We start from the raw sequence: 12,196 nt of genomic DNA on the forward strand, positions 1-12,196 counted from the left end.
ATTAAAGCTCTAAGCATACAGGTCATGGCCCAAATACAATGACTGAGCCATAAATACGTTTCAGTTGGGTTTTTTGTGTTATTAGTAGGAGATTGAAAAAAAGAAGTTTGCTCTATTGCACAGTCCTGCAAGTTCCCTTATGCCAGTTATGCTCATTCCTGCAGAAATGTCATTGGCTTAGGAACAATTAATTATTTAGAGAAAGTGTTTTTTATATTAGACCATTTTGCATCAACTGCCTGTTTTTACACTATTGAGATTTTTTTTTTTTTTTTTTTTTTTTTTTTTTTTTTTTTTTTTTTTTTTTTTTTTAAATTTTTATGGTCAGGTTGTGTTTCTCTTATTACCTTTGTCTTGTGGTGCTCTCAGATTTGGTACAGACTAAGAATTTAGATAAACCTTTCCAATTCCATTCCATGCTTGAAAACAGCAAAGAGTCATCAAACACACTGGCAATAAAATAGTACATTTCACCCATTTTACTCATTCCCACCTAAATTGAACTGATTTACTAAGGTTTTGCCAAATATTTTTCAAAAAGCTCTCTGATCTGGGCAGGAAGTTAAAAACAATTTCCAAATTATATTTTGAGACAGGCAAAGTAGGTTTTTCTGTAGCTCAGAAAATGCCTCAATGTAAATGTAAGAAAGTGCATAATGCACAGGAAGATTTGGGAAGAGTGGGGGAAAACAGAGTGGGGACGTCATATGCAGTAACTGCTGTAGGGCCCTTTGCCAGCAGCAGGAAAAAGAAAGGGAAAATGGCTTTGTGCCAGGCAAACCAAGTGTTGAGTCACTGGTGTATCAGTGTTACAGGACAACAATTCAGTGCATATAATAAAATTCTGCCACTGGTGCCTCAGGAGCAAACCCAGATCAGCTCCTTGCAGGTGATTTCCTGCAGCAGCAGTGGATACTGTGGTGCCAAGAGAGGATCATGGCCCAGGCAAGCAGTGCCTGGCACCACTGCAGCATTCCCTGCACATACAGGAGACCACAGCAGGGACCCTGGGCAGGGGATGGCTTGGATGGAGAAGGATGGCTCCCAAATGTGCCTCACCAGAGAACCACTCCAACTTCTCCAACCATCCCAGCAATGTTGATGTGGGACTGGTTTCTAGATGTCTGGCTGATTTTAACAAGGACATGGAGGGATGTCAGAGTTCCTGAATGTTGGAATGTCAGCCACTCATCCGAGATGCCTTTGCTTTGTTTGGACATTAAAGATGGCAATCTGCCCTCAAGCCCACTTCACATCTCCTGATTTCTGCACTGATGATTCCTCCAGCCTTTCCAAGGCACACAGACAAACACCTGCACCTCCCAAAGTGGGTCAGAGGGAAGTGTTTGCCATCAAAGGTGTCCCTTTGGCAAAATCAAAATGGTAGGATTCCAGCTGATGTCATCAGAGGAGAAGCCATCTGGCTGCTCCTAGCCTCAGTCCCAGCAAGCACAAGATCCTTCAGAGTCACTGAGACTCAGCTGGCTGAAGAAAGGCACCAGCCTCCCCTGTCAGGCCAACTCAGGGGGCACAACAGGGCCATGTCACTGCTAGTGGCATCCAGAGACATTGATCCAGAGCTGCATCCTGCAGGATTCATGGCCAAAGCCTAAGCTCTGTTAGGAGAAGGAAATAAGCCTATACACAACATAATGCAGCTGAACCCAGGATCACCTGTAAAACCTTGCTGGGTCCTGAAGGGCGATGGCCTGACCTAAACAAGGTGTCCATGCTCAGTAAACCAGTTCATCATCTGCTCCCTGAACAAAACAACACTCTGTGGCACATGGCTGAACAGGAACACCTTCAGCATCTGCTCAGAGAGGGCAAGAACGAGTGGTCTACCAAAATATGAAGCAACTGAGGAACATACTAAGTGCCATGCCTAAAGGGTCTAGTGTGAATGAGGAACCAGCCCTAGACCAGGCTGTCTGCAGAGCTCCATCATCCACAGACAGCACTGCCCAAGTACACAACCAGGGACACCAGCTTGCTCCCAAACAGGAGAAACTGGTAAAATGATCCAACAGCAGAAACATGGAAAACAATCTAGTGCTACTAACAGTGAGCACTTCCCCTGCATGGCAGTGAAATATGCAAAATTTGGCAACATCAAGCTTCAGTGCAGGTCAGGGATATCAGAGCAGACAGCCCACCTGGCTCAGCCCAGTGCCCACTGCCTGAAGGTGGCCAGCAGCAGCCATCTGCACAAGCAGGCAGGAGCAGGGTGGGAGGGCAGGGACACACTCTGCACTGGGCTCAGAGCAGGATCCAGAGCCTGCACCACTGCTGAGCAGTGCAGAGCTGGCAGAGCTATTATTAGCACTGTGCTTCTGCTCTCTGCAGTGCCCCAGGCTCCTCTTTTAATCAAGTGCTCTGCTGTGACTCCAAAATCCTTTCCAAGAGCTAATGTGGCAACTATATAACTATGTAAGTGTATTAGCACACCTTAGGTATAAATAATGTTTTCCCCTGAGCATCAGCTTGTGCTTATTGTCCCAGTATCATTTCCTCACCAGGCACCCAGGTCCCTCCCATCCAGCTGCAGCATCTGTCAGCATCTGTCCTGCTGCTGTAAATAACCCTGCATCACCTGCCTAGAAATCTGGTACAGATATGAGCACCAAGCCATGCCCCCTGCTCATCTCCCAGAGAGGAGTTCCAGCTAGCTCCAGCTAGCTCCAGCTGGAGGGTTTGCAGTCCAGCTGGAGACCTCTGTGGAGCACTGAGCAGAGACACACCAGTGTGGAGTCCCCTCAGCCGTGATTCACCTGCTGTGTGAGGGGGACCTGGTGCACAGGGACAGCAGCTGCCCCTGTGGCCTCTCCAGGCTCCTCCAGACCTCACTGAGCTGCTGGCTGCACACTCACCTTTCTGTGGACGTCACCCTGACCCCTGTTGCCCTGGCCAAACCAGCCCTGAGTGCCACCAGAGGAAGAAGAGGCGAGAGGACTGCTTCTCATTCCCTTCTCACTTTTCCAGCACAAGTCCCCTCACCGGTGGCTTGGACAGATAGAGGGGGGTTCTCCACCTCTCAAGGCAGCTCTATCCCCTCCCCATCCCATTGAAACCCTCTTCCCAAGCCCTGGTCCCAAATTTCCTCTCCTCAGTGATGTGGGAGCTCCCAGTGCCATCAAGAAGATGACTGATGCGATCTCCTGGCACCAGGGGTTGCTCACATGCTCAGGGAACAGCTCATGGCCAGTTTGGGGTCAGGAAGGATCTCCCTTGGAGACTGGCATAAGTGCCAGGGGGCTCTTGCCTTCCTCTACAGCTCTGAGCATCACCCCTTGCCAGGCTCCTCAGGGCTGTTTCTGGCCAGGGACTCCCTGCTGGAGCAGGCCAGGAGTCCAGCTGTGTGTGATCTCTCCACCTCTCCTCCCCATGGCAGCTTTGTTTTTCTAGCTTTCAGTCTCTTGTAGCACAGGTCTCCTAAGGCAATGTCCAACAGCTCCACACTGAACAGGAGTTGCCTGTTTTTAACTGCCCTTGCATACAATAAAGTTTCCTTTAAATTGAATCTGGGTTCTGTTGTCTGCAAACATTTGCTTATTTCTGCCCTGAGAACTTTGTCCTTCAGGAGCTTTATCAGTTCCCACAGATAATTTTTGGACTCAGAATGATGTTGCAGCTATTTGAAGAGCTCAGCACTTTCTTACTGAGACATCCTTCGTGGATGTTTCTAAAGGGTCCAGGTCAAGTCATTTCTTTTCTGCTCTGTTTAAGGACTGAGCTCAACATCTGGAAAACTTGCTTGTCTGCTCTGCAGAGTGAAGGGTGCTGTGTGCCTGTTCCAGCCATCCACATCCAGCTCTGCAAGCTGGTTCACACATCCCCCAAGCAGGAACAAGAGAAGGGGGCAGCTGGAGCCTCAGAGCATCTAGTGTCACCATCCATGCTTGTAGGGAAGAGCTGTCTCTGACTCTGGTCTCTGCTGTGGGAAAAAACAAGCCCTGATCCCAAACCATGGCCTATCCACTACAGCGCTGCCAATTCTCCGTACATGCAAAATATTGTCTTTAACACAAGACCAGCAGGAGCCACGGAGCAGTCCCAGCAGCAGAGCTGTTTTGGTCACACCCTACAACCAAAGCACAGCACAGATCCCACCACTACAGCCTCTCCAGTCCACCCCATAAAGCATAGTCTGTCCAATGGGGCAGCCCATATTCCGGTCCTTGGACACAAGGATTTTGATCCACCTGGTCCTGAACATCACAAGGACCCAGAGCATTCTTTCCCACCTACCTCCTCCCCACACACAGTGGCCCCCAGCAGTGGACCCCATCCCTCAGCCCCACCACCAGCCTTTGTGGCTCCATCCCACCAGACACACACTCATCCCGACCCACCACACACCCCTGCCACATCACCAGTCCCCATGCCTCCCAGTCATGGTGTGCTCTTACAAGGGCTGCCCATTTCTCTCACTTTCTGGGGATTTGCTCTAGTTTGACTCCCACACTGTTCAGTCAAAACTAGGCAGTGGGCCACCACCCTCACCAGATTCCTCCACATCTGTGCTATTATTAGAAAGACTTTAGAGTGGTGACTCCACATCCCCCTGTCCTTAATGAGTGCACCCAGACTGTCCTTCTCCATCTCCTGAAGGTCCACTCTTGTCTCACATTAGTGCCACAGTCTCGTGTTCACTTCTCCTCCATCTCTGCTCAGTGGTGCAACTCCAGCCACCAGTGGTGCTCTCCACCTCCAGCTCCTCTGCCAGTTCCAGCTGCTTTGTGAGCAGAAGGCATTAATAAAAATATATAAGGTGGATCCCAAGAGTCCTGCAGTTCACCAAGCAGTACACGTGCCTCTGCTCCAGTGTCCTCCTGGACCTACTGACCCTGCCAGGAGCCAGGCTTCAGCCCAGAGCTGCACCAGGACTCTCCCACTGCTCACCTGCCCTCTCCAAAATCAGCCAGTCTCCACTGGTGTGGCAGAGTCTCAGTCTGTCTCCACAAAGCCTGTCAGAGCAGAAGCCAGCGCACACCCCACAGTGGACACACCACAATCCTCATGGTGCAGAGTAGTGGTGAAACAGTATTTGGGTTCCAGCTGTTGTCCAAGCACAGCCACACTATCAGTGTCTCACAGCCCACAGGCACCTTCCTGCCATCCTTACCACCCTGCAGAGATCAATTCCCCCAAAAACCACTGGCACAAAGTCCTACTGACACCCTGAGTTGCCTGCAGCTCCCCTCTCTGCTCACCCTGGGGTCCATCCTCCATGTGCTGCAGCTCCCTGGGTGCCACAGCTCATGATCTCAATGAGGAGCCCCCATGCTTCCCTCAAGGTCTGGCTCAGCAAAACCAAACTGCCCTGTCTCCAGGGCAAGCCAGACTGTGCTGCCAAAACAAGCTGCTCTCTCCACTGGACACAGGACTCTGAACATGGTTGGAGCACTGGGGAGCCCAAGGCTCTACCCCGAGCCCGTGGACCACGCTGTGCACTCTGTGTTATCAACATCACCCGCAGCAGCCCTGCCCTGACCCCAGGGAGGGGCACAGAGCTTGCCTGCCAAGAGAAAAGGAGACAGTGGGAAGAGAATCAAGTCACACACAAGAGAGCATGACAAGGCATGATATTTTTAGGGCAGGGAGAGCTTGTGTTTTTAAAGTAATATGAGGTTGAAAACAGATGGTCTCCATCCTGAAGTTAACATTTTTGTCAGGAATCACACTACAAGGGATGAAAAGAGATTTTCACAACCCCTAGCTGTTGTTCCCAGACCAAATCAGTACATCAGCCTTCCAGAATGGGGTGCCCAACTGGAGGGCCACCCCTGTGCTCATATCACTGTTTCTTGTCCCTCCACCTCAAAGATGCTGCACACAGGACATGGTAACGCTGCTTGTGCAGACATGCAATGCAGAGCTGCACACCCTCTGCCCATGGAGCAGATGAGCCAAAATCAAGAGGTCTGGAACACAGGAATCCCATTTTCTCATCTCCCTGGCACCCCAACCTCCTCTTTACCTCTCGAACTTTTCACCCCATTCTTCCCCCTTGATAGCTCTCTGGCTAGCTTCCCTTTCCCTCTGCCAAACCCTCCCATTTCCATTTTCCTGCCATTTCCATACCCATCCCGAACCTGCTGCCTGGCTTCTGCTTCAGGCTCCCCCACCTGCTGACACACAGTGAGTCTGACACCCTCCGAGCAGCACCGGACCCCTCCTTCGCCTCCTGTTTCGTCCTCCACCTTGCTTGCCCAGCCCTCTCAATATAGCCCTGCCTGCCAAAGCTTTACCTCTCCAGCCATTTGCTGATGGGGTCCAAGATTTGCTTTACACTCACCGGGAGAGAGCAGCGGGCTTGGCTTTGCCGGGTGATTTCCTTTCAAGCGCTCCCAAGAAACAAGCAAAAGCCAAGCTGCAGAACGGCGAGAGCAGCTCACGGCCCCGTCCCGGCGCGGCCGGAGGGATGCGGGCACAAGTGACGTGCCCGGTCACTTCGCCTTGTCACGAGGAGTTTGTGTCAGCGGCAGCGCAGGGAGCTACAAAGCTGCCGCTTGGTTCATGCACCCCGCTGACTCCCGAAGAAGTGCAGCGGGAGCGCCGTGTCAGAGAACAATCAGACAGGATTGTTTTCCTGTCTGCTGCTTCAGCAATTTACCGGCTCCAGGTTAAAGGCTCCTTCGGCAGCGCTGTCACTGCCATCCCTCCAGACACCTCTGTGAGCTGGACTGGAAACCATTAATCATGGTGTTCACTTCAGATCGTAAAGATTCGCCAATAAAAATCATAAATGTTGGGAATTCTCTCTGGATGAAGAGTGCTCGATGCAAAAATCAAATCATTTCACAACACGAGAGACCTTTAATTCTCATTTGCTCCACCACAGGCAGTCAAGCCCCTGCTGTGCTGTCACTGCCAGGTCCCCATTGCAATCTGCGCTCCCCCTAGGAGCTGGAGCAGGGAAGAAGGAATTTATCCCGGCAATGTTTTCCAAGACTAACAGCTACAGTACAACACCGTAGTCCAGCTCCATTCCACCACACTCAGATGCTCCCTCTCAAAGGAGACCATGCAGTTCATAGAATCATAGAGTGTCCTGAGTAGGAAGGATCACACAGGGATCACGAAATGGCTTGGGTTAAAAGAGACCTTAAAGCTCATCGCTTCCTACACTCCTTGCAGGGACAGGGACACCTTCCACTATCCCAGGTTGCTCCAAGCCCTGTCCAGCCTGGATTTGGACCCTTCCAGGGATGGAGCATCCACAGCTTCTCTAAGCAGCCTCTGCCATTGCCTCACCACCCCCACAGTGGTGAATTTCTTCCTAGTATTTAATCTTATCTACCTTTCTTCAGCTTAAAGACATTCACCCCTGTCCGGGCGAGATCATGGTCACCCGAAACAGGGACAAACAAACCTGGAGAACACGCTGGCGGGAGGACATGACACAGGGACCTAAACCCCGTTCAGGACAAACCGGGCTTTTCTCCGCGACCCATTTTTTATGCCGCTTTGATTTCCTGGGCATTTGCTGCATCTCAGAAGAGATGCGGAGATACGCGGCGCTCTCGCACCGTCTGCCCGCGGCTCCGACCCCGGCCCCGCGGCAGCTCCGGCTGCAGAGGAGCCCCCGGGCCCGCGGCGCGCCCCGGTAATCCCGATCCCCGCGGTGCTGTCGCTGCCGGGGGCAGCGGCGCCCCACCGACCGCTCCCCGCGCCGAAGGTGCGGTGCGGTCCTGGACAGCGGGCGAACACTGCGAGCTCCCCTCGCTTCACATCTTCCCCGGGACGGGTCCCCTCCGCCCCCGCGCTTACCTGGGCAGCAGCGGCGGTGCCGGCGCGGCGGGCGGAGCGCGGCCGGTCCCGGTCCCGGTCCCGGTCCCGGTCCCGGTCCCGGTCCCGGGGCGGGGCTGGGCGGGGCGCGGGACACGGGACACGCCCCCGCAGCGGCACCGGAGCGGGAGCGGAGCGGGAGCGGAGCGGGAGGTCCTGCCGGCCCCGCTCGCCCTCGGTGCTCTCGGGGCGCGGGTCCCCGCCTGCCCTGGGCGCACCGGGGAAGTTATTTCTGCTTGGTCTCACGGGGCCTCTACTGCCGGGGCTATTCCTACCCACCTGAAATACCCCGGCCCGGCCCTTCCCTTCCCAGGTCACTTGCTTTACATTTTCATTCTGGATTCATCTCTCTGCTCCCCCCTCGAAGACAAAGATCTGCACCACCCTCCTCTTCCTCTTGCCTGGAACCTTTCTTCTCCCCAGAAAACTCTTTCTCCCCATCAGACCATCTGGAAGTGTCAGCATCTCTCCATGCCTTTTTCTATTACATGCCCCAAATCTGTTCTTTATTTTCAGTGGGTGACTTTTGAGATTACCCTGAGTATAGAAGAAGGTTCCCCCCCCACCCCAGATAATTTGTGCCAGCTCTCTGCTCTCTTACACCCCAAATATACAACCTCCGAGGCTTTCTAGGCAGATCACGGCTCTTGAATATCCAGCTTCAGTTCCCTGCTCCAAGTGGGATGAGATGCTTAACTGGGCTGTTCATCTGCAGTTCTCACAGCTGCTAAAAAATAAAAAATACCCAAGGATGAAACATTCCAGCATAGAAGTTCCAGGAACCCACATGCTTCCAGAGCATTGGGAGGTGAAACTGCTTAACTTTCTGGCTGGAGAAGGGGGCTTGCAGTGTCTGAAGGGATGGTAGACGTGATGGAGAGAAAGGTTGAATGTTTGGGGCATCTTCTGGCTGAAGGCTTTCAGTGTGTGGGCCCAGAGGGGGTCCAGGGAATCTTGGAAGTGCCATTGGCCAGGACTGAAGGGGAGCTGTGACAACTATTAAGATTAATAGGGTATTACAGGACCTGGATTAAGGACTTTTTATTCTGTGACTTTTTAAACTCAGATACCCCGAGTGCTGTGGTATGGACACCAGAAAGAGAAAAACTTTAGCCAGACTCTGAAAAGGAATTTGAATTGTATGTGCATATTAAACAGGGCTCTGCCAAAGGAATTCTAGTGCTAAAACATTTGACCCATTGGCGAGGGGGTGGCCCCACTATTTACTCCAAGGGTAACTGAGGCTCTGTTGTCTGCAGAATTGTGCAGCCACAGCTTTGATGGTAACTGGTGGCAGGATCGTTAAAGTCTGGCATCAAGTTCTAAATAAATGACCAGCACTAGATTACAGCTAGTTACAGCATGAAATCTGTCTAAAGGAACAGGAGGATTTAGAATTGAGAAGTGGGTGAGGGTTTAACCCAGCCTCCTGTTTAACTGATTCCAAGGAAGGAAACCCAAAGGAAAGTCATGGCTGTATCCAGGTAACAGACCTCCAGATCAGAGCTAGGGAAGATTTACAGGATACTCCTTGGCCAAATAGGGAAAACTGTTTATTGACAGATCTTAGAGTCAAGAGTAATAGCAGGATAACGAGTTTCTGGATATGGTATAGTAAAAGGGAGGGAATTGCAAGAAGAGGGGGAGCTACCATGCACATGATCAGCACAGACCACAGAATTGTATGCCTTAATAAAAGCCTGCAAAGTGTATCAAGGAAAGGTAGTGAATATTTACAGATTCAAAGTATGCATGTGGGGTGGTACCTGAGCTTGGAAAACTGGGAGGAGAGAGGTTTGTTAACTTGCAGGGGAAAAAAAGCCCACTCATGAAAGCTCAATTACTTGCCTATTGGAGGTGGTGAATTTAATAAAAGAGGTAGAAATAATACGTGTTAGGGGACATCAGGCAGGATACTCAGAAGAGACAACAGGTAATCAACTGGCCAATGGAGAGGTTCAGAAGGCAGCTGGATCCTCCATTTGCTCCCTGTGGCTCAGCCATTGCCAGGGGGAGGGGGAAGTGATGCTGGTGGTGTTGTCTTTCCCTCCAGAGGAGCTGGAGATAATTTAAGGTGGTGGGCCAAAAGAAAAAGGGGTATTTGATTTACAGAGGACAGTAAACGGTGAATGCCAGCAGCTTTGACCCTGCAAATGTTGAAACAACTCCATGAGGGGAGATATTGGGGCTCTCTAGGATTGGCAGAGACCTTCCTCAAGATGTTCTGCTTTGGGTCTTCTTTGTTTTAGCGAAAAGAGCTATTGAGGGCTGCCTGGCTAAAGTTAACAGCCAGACTGCAAAGGAGATTGCAAGGCAGAGGAGTGACCCTGGGCTATAAGTCCTTCCAGAGGTGTCTATTTGAGATGCCCTGGGCAAGAGAGATTAAATAACCTCTGATAGTGGTATGCTGGCTGGCAGGCTGGCCAGAGGCATATCTAGCCACTTCAGCAACTTATTTGATCGTTACCAAATGATTTCTGAATATGGGATTGTGAAGGCAGTGGACTCAGACAGGGGAACTCGTTTTACAGAGGGATCCTTCAAAGGATTATGGCTGCTTTAAGAATTCAGTGGGACTTCCATACCCCCTGGCACCTTCAGAATTCAGGTCAAATAGAAAGGATGAACATGTCACCGAAACTGCAGCAAAAACAAAAACTCCCCCACAACTACTTTTAGAGAATGTGCAACAGAAATAATTTCACTCACACATTGCCTGGACGTGTAGAGCAAATCATTCCATGACACATAAATTTTACTAGATTTTCCCCATATTTTATACATGGGGAAATTAATTGGTTCAATGTGCATTGGTCCCAAGTTAAGCAGGTTTTAGTATTTGGTTTCCTATTGTTTACTGATTTCTTCACCTCTGAGGCTAATTTGGCCCTCATTCCTTGGTTCTTATCAATCTTTTCCAGACCAGGTATCTCTAACTGTGCCGGGGGCAGTGCCTGGGGTTGATGGTTGATGTCCTGGCAGTGCCTGGGGCTGATGGTTGATGTCGTTAATGCTCGTTGAAGGTTGCCTACCTGCTGGTATCTGTGTCTGCTGGCTATTCCCAATCTATGTAGGTGTTGAACTCATCAGTTTTGCCCCGGTGAAACAGAGTCATTTGAAAATAAACTTCAGCTCCCTTTTCCCAGGACAAAGGCGAACTAACCTGACTAAAGCTACGTTAAAAAATGTTAAACTTTGTATAATTTCCAACACTCTGTCTCCTTTAGGTACACTGGCTTTTCATAGTGTGATTTTCCATACAAAGAGGGGATACTAATCCATGGGTTATCCAGAAACCGATTGGGGTAAGCCCTTCCAGAATGATCAGCCTGGGCTTTGCTACTGCTGAACATGTGAACCGGGAGGACACCAGACACAGGGAGGGTGACAGCTGATGACAGCACCTTGCAGGTGGCCGTCCTGTGTCCGGTGCCTGTGGGTCCCGGGTGTCCCGTGTTTGCATCCATGTGTGTGTCTCTGGGACCTGTGTGTCTCTTGAAGCCCAAAACTGGGCAAGAAAATAAAACTCTGTAGTAAAATGGCTACAGAGCAGTTATTTGTTTATTCAGCACTGGGAGGGAAGGGGATTTCTCTGACAAAAACTTACTAAATCTTCTTTAGCCTTCAGTTACGCTTTAAAAGTCCTTCCGTGCAACATCATAATTACAACGTATCATTACCATACTCATATTTGCATAAAGCTGTGTCATGGTTTTACAAGTTTGTTGCTTTCGTGCATGTATCAGTTCCTTCTGTGGCGGTCGTCAGTCTTCTGGTGGTCTTTTGACGAAGGCTTCCGTAGTCTTCCTCACATTTGAACTTCATACCTCTACAGCGCATGCCTTGGTGCTTCTTGTTTTTCAGTCTAACTTGTTTTTAGCTAATTTTGTAGTTCGCAAGTTCCGTTAAAATTTGTTATCTTGATGGTGTTTGTTATCTCATTTACCCCGCTACCTTGCTTTTCTTTGCTATCTCGCTTGTTTTACCTGCACATCTTGTTCCACTATTACTTAAGGTTAACCTTTTGTTACATACCGCTTAGGATTCACTCTGGGACCTGCTCTCAGCTTCGCTGCTACTTAAAACCACAAGGCGGAAAGTAGCAGCCACACCCTTGGCCTGGGCAGGAGCCGGCTCCGGGGCTGAGCAGGCGGCTGCGGGGCTCGGCGGCCCGCAAGGGGTCCCCGCTGAGGGCTCGGGGCCGCCCTCCCGCCGCACCCGGGGAGCCGCGGAGGGGCGGGACGAGGGGCGAGAGCTCCGCCTGTCATTGGTGGGATGTGCCCGCCGGGGAGGCGGGGCCGCGTTCTGATTGGTGCTCTCGCTGCGGGGCGCCGTGAGCGGTTCGCTCTCGCGAGAACTGGGCGCAGCGCGGGAAATTCCTCCCGCGGCGCCGCTGAGCCGCCGG

At 51.1% G+C, this 12,196-nt stretch overlaps 1 protein-coding gene across 2 annotated transcripts in view; it reads right to left on the reverse strand.

The window, feature by feature from the left end:
- The window catches only part of AIFM3 (apoptosis inducing factor mitochondria associated 3), a 45,448-nt gene extending 37,608 nt beyond the window's left edge, over nt 1-7,840 (reverse strand). Inside the window, exon 1 of one of the 2 annotated variants that reach the window (XM_056504458.1) lies at nt 7,774-7,840. The gene's annotated coding sequence lies outside the window, so the exon portion shown is untranslated. Of the gene's footprint in view, nt 1-6,298; nt 6,386-7,773 lie in introns of those variants that run through there. The other variant, XM_056504459.1, reaches the window with a different exon arrangement.
- Nucleotides 7,841-12,196: the final 4,356 nt, after the last annotated feature.

Source organism: Oenanthe melanoleuca, chromosome 15, assembly GCF_029582105.1.
Source record: "Oenanthe melanoleuca isolate GR-GAL-2019-014 chromosome 15, OMel1.0, whole genome shotgun sequence".
Classification (NCBI taxonomy): domain Eukaryota; kingdom Metazoa; phylum Chordata; class Aves; order Passeriformes; family Muscicapidae; genus Oenanthe; species Oenanthe melanoleuca.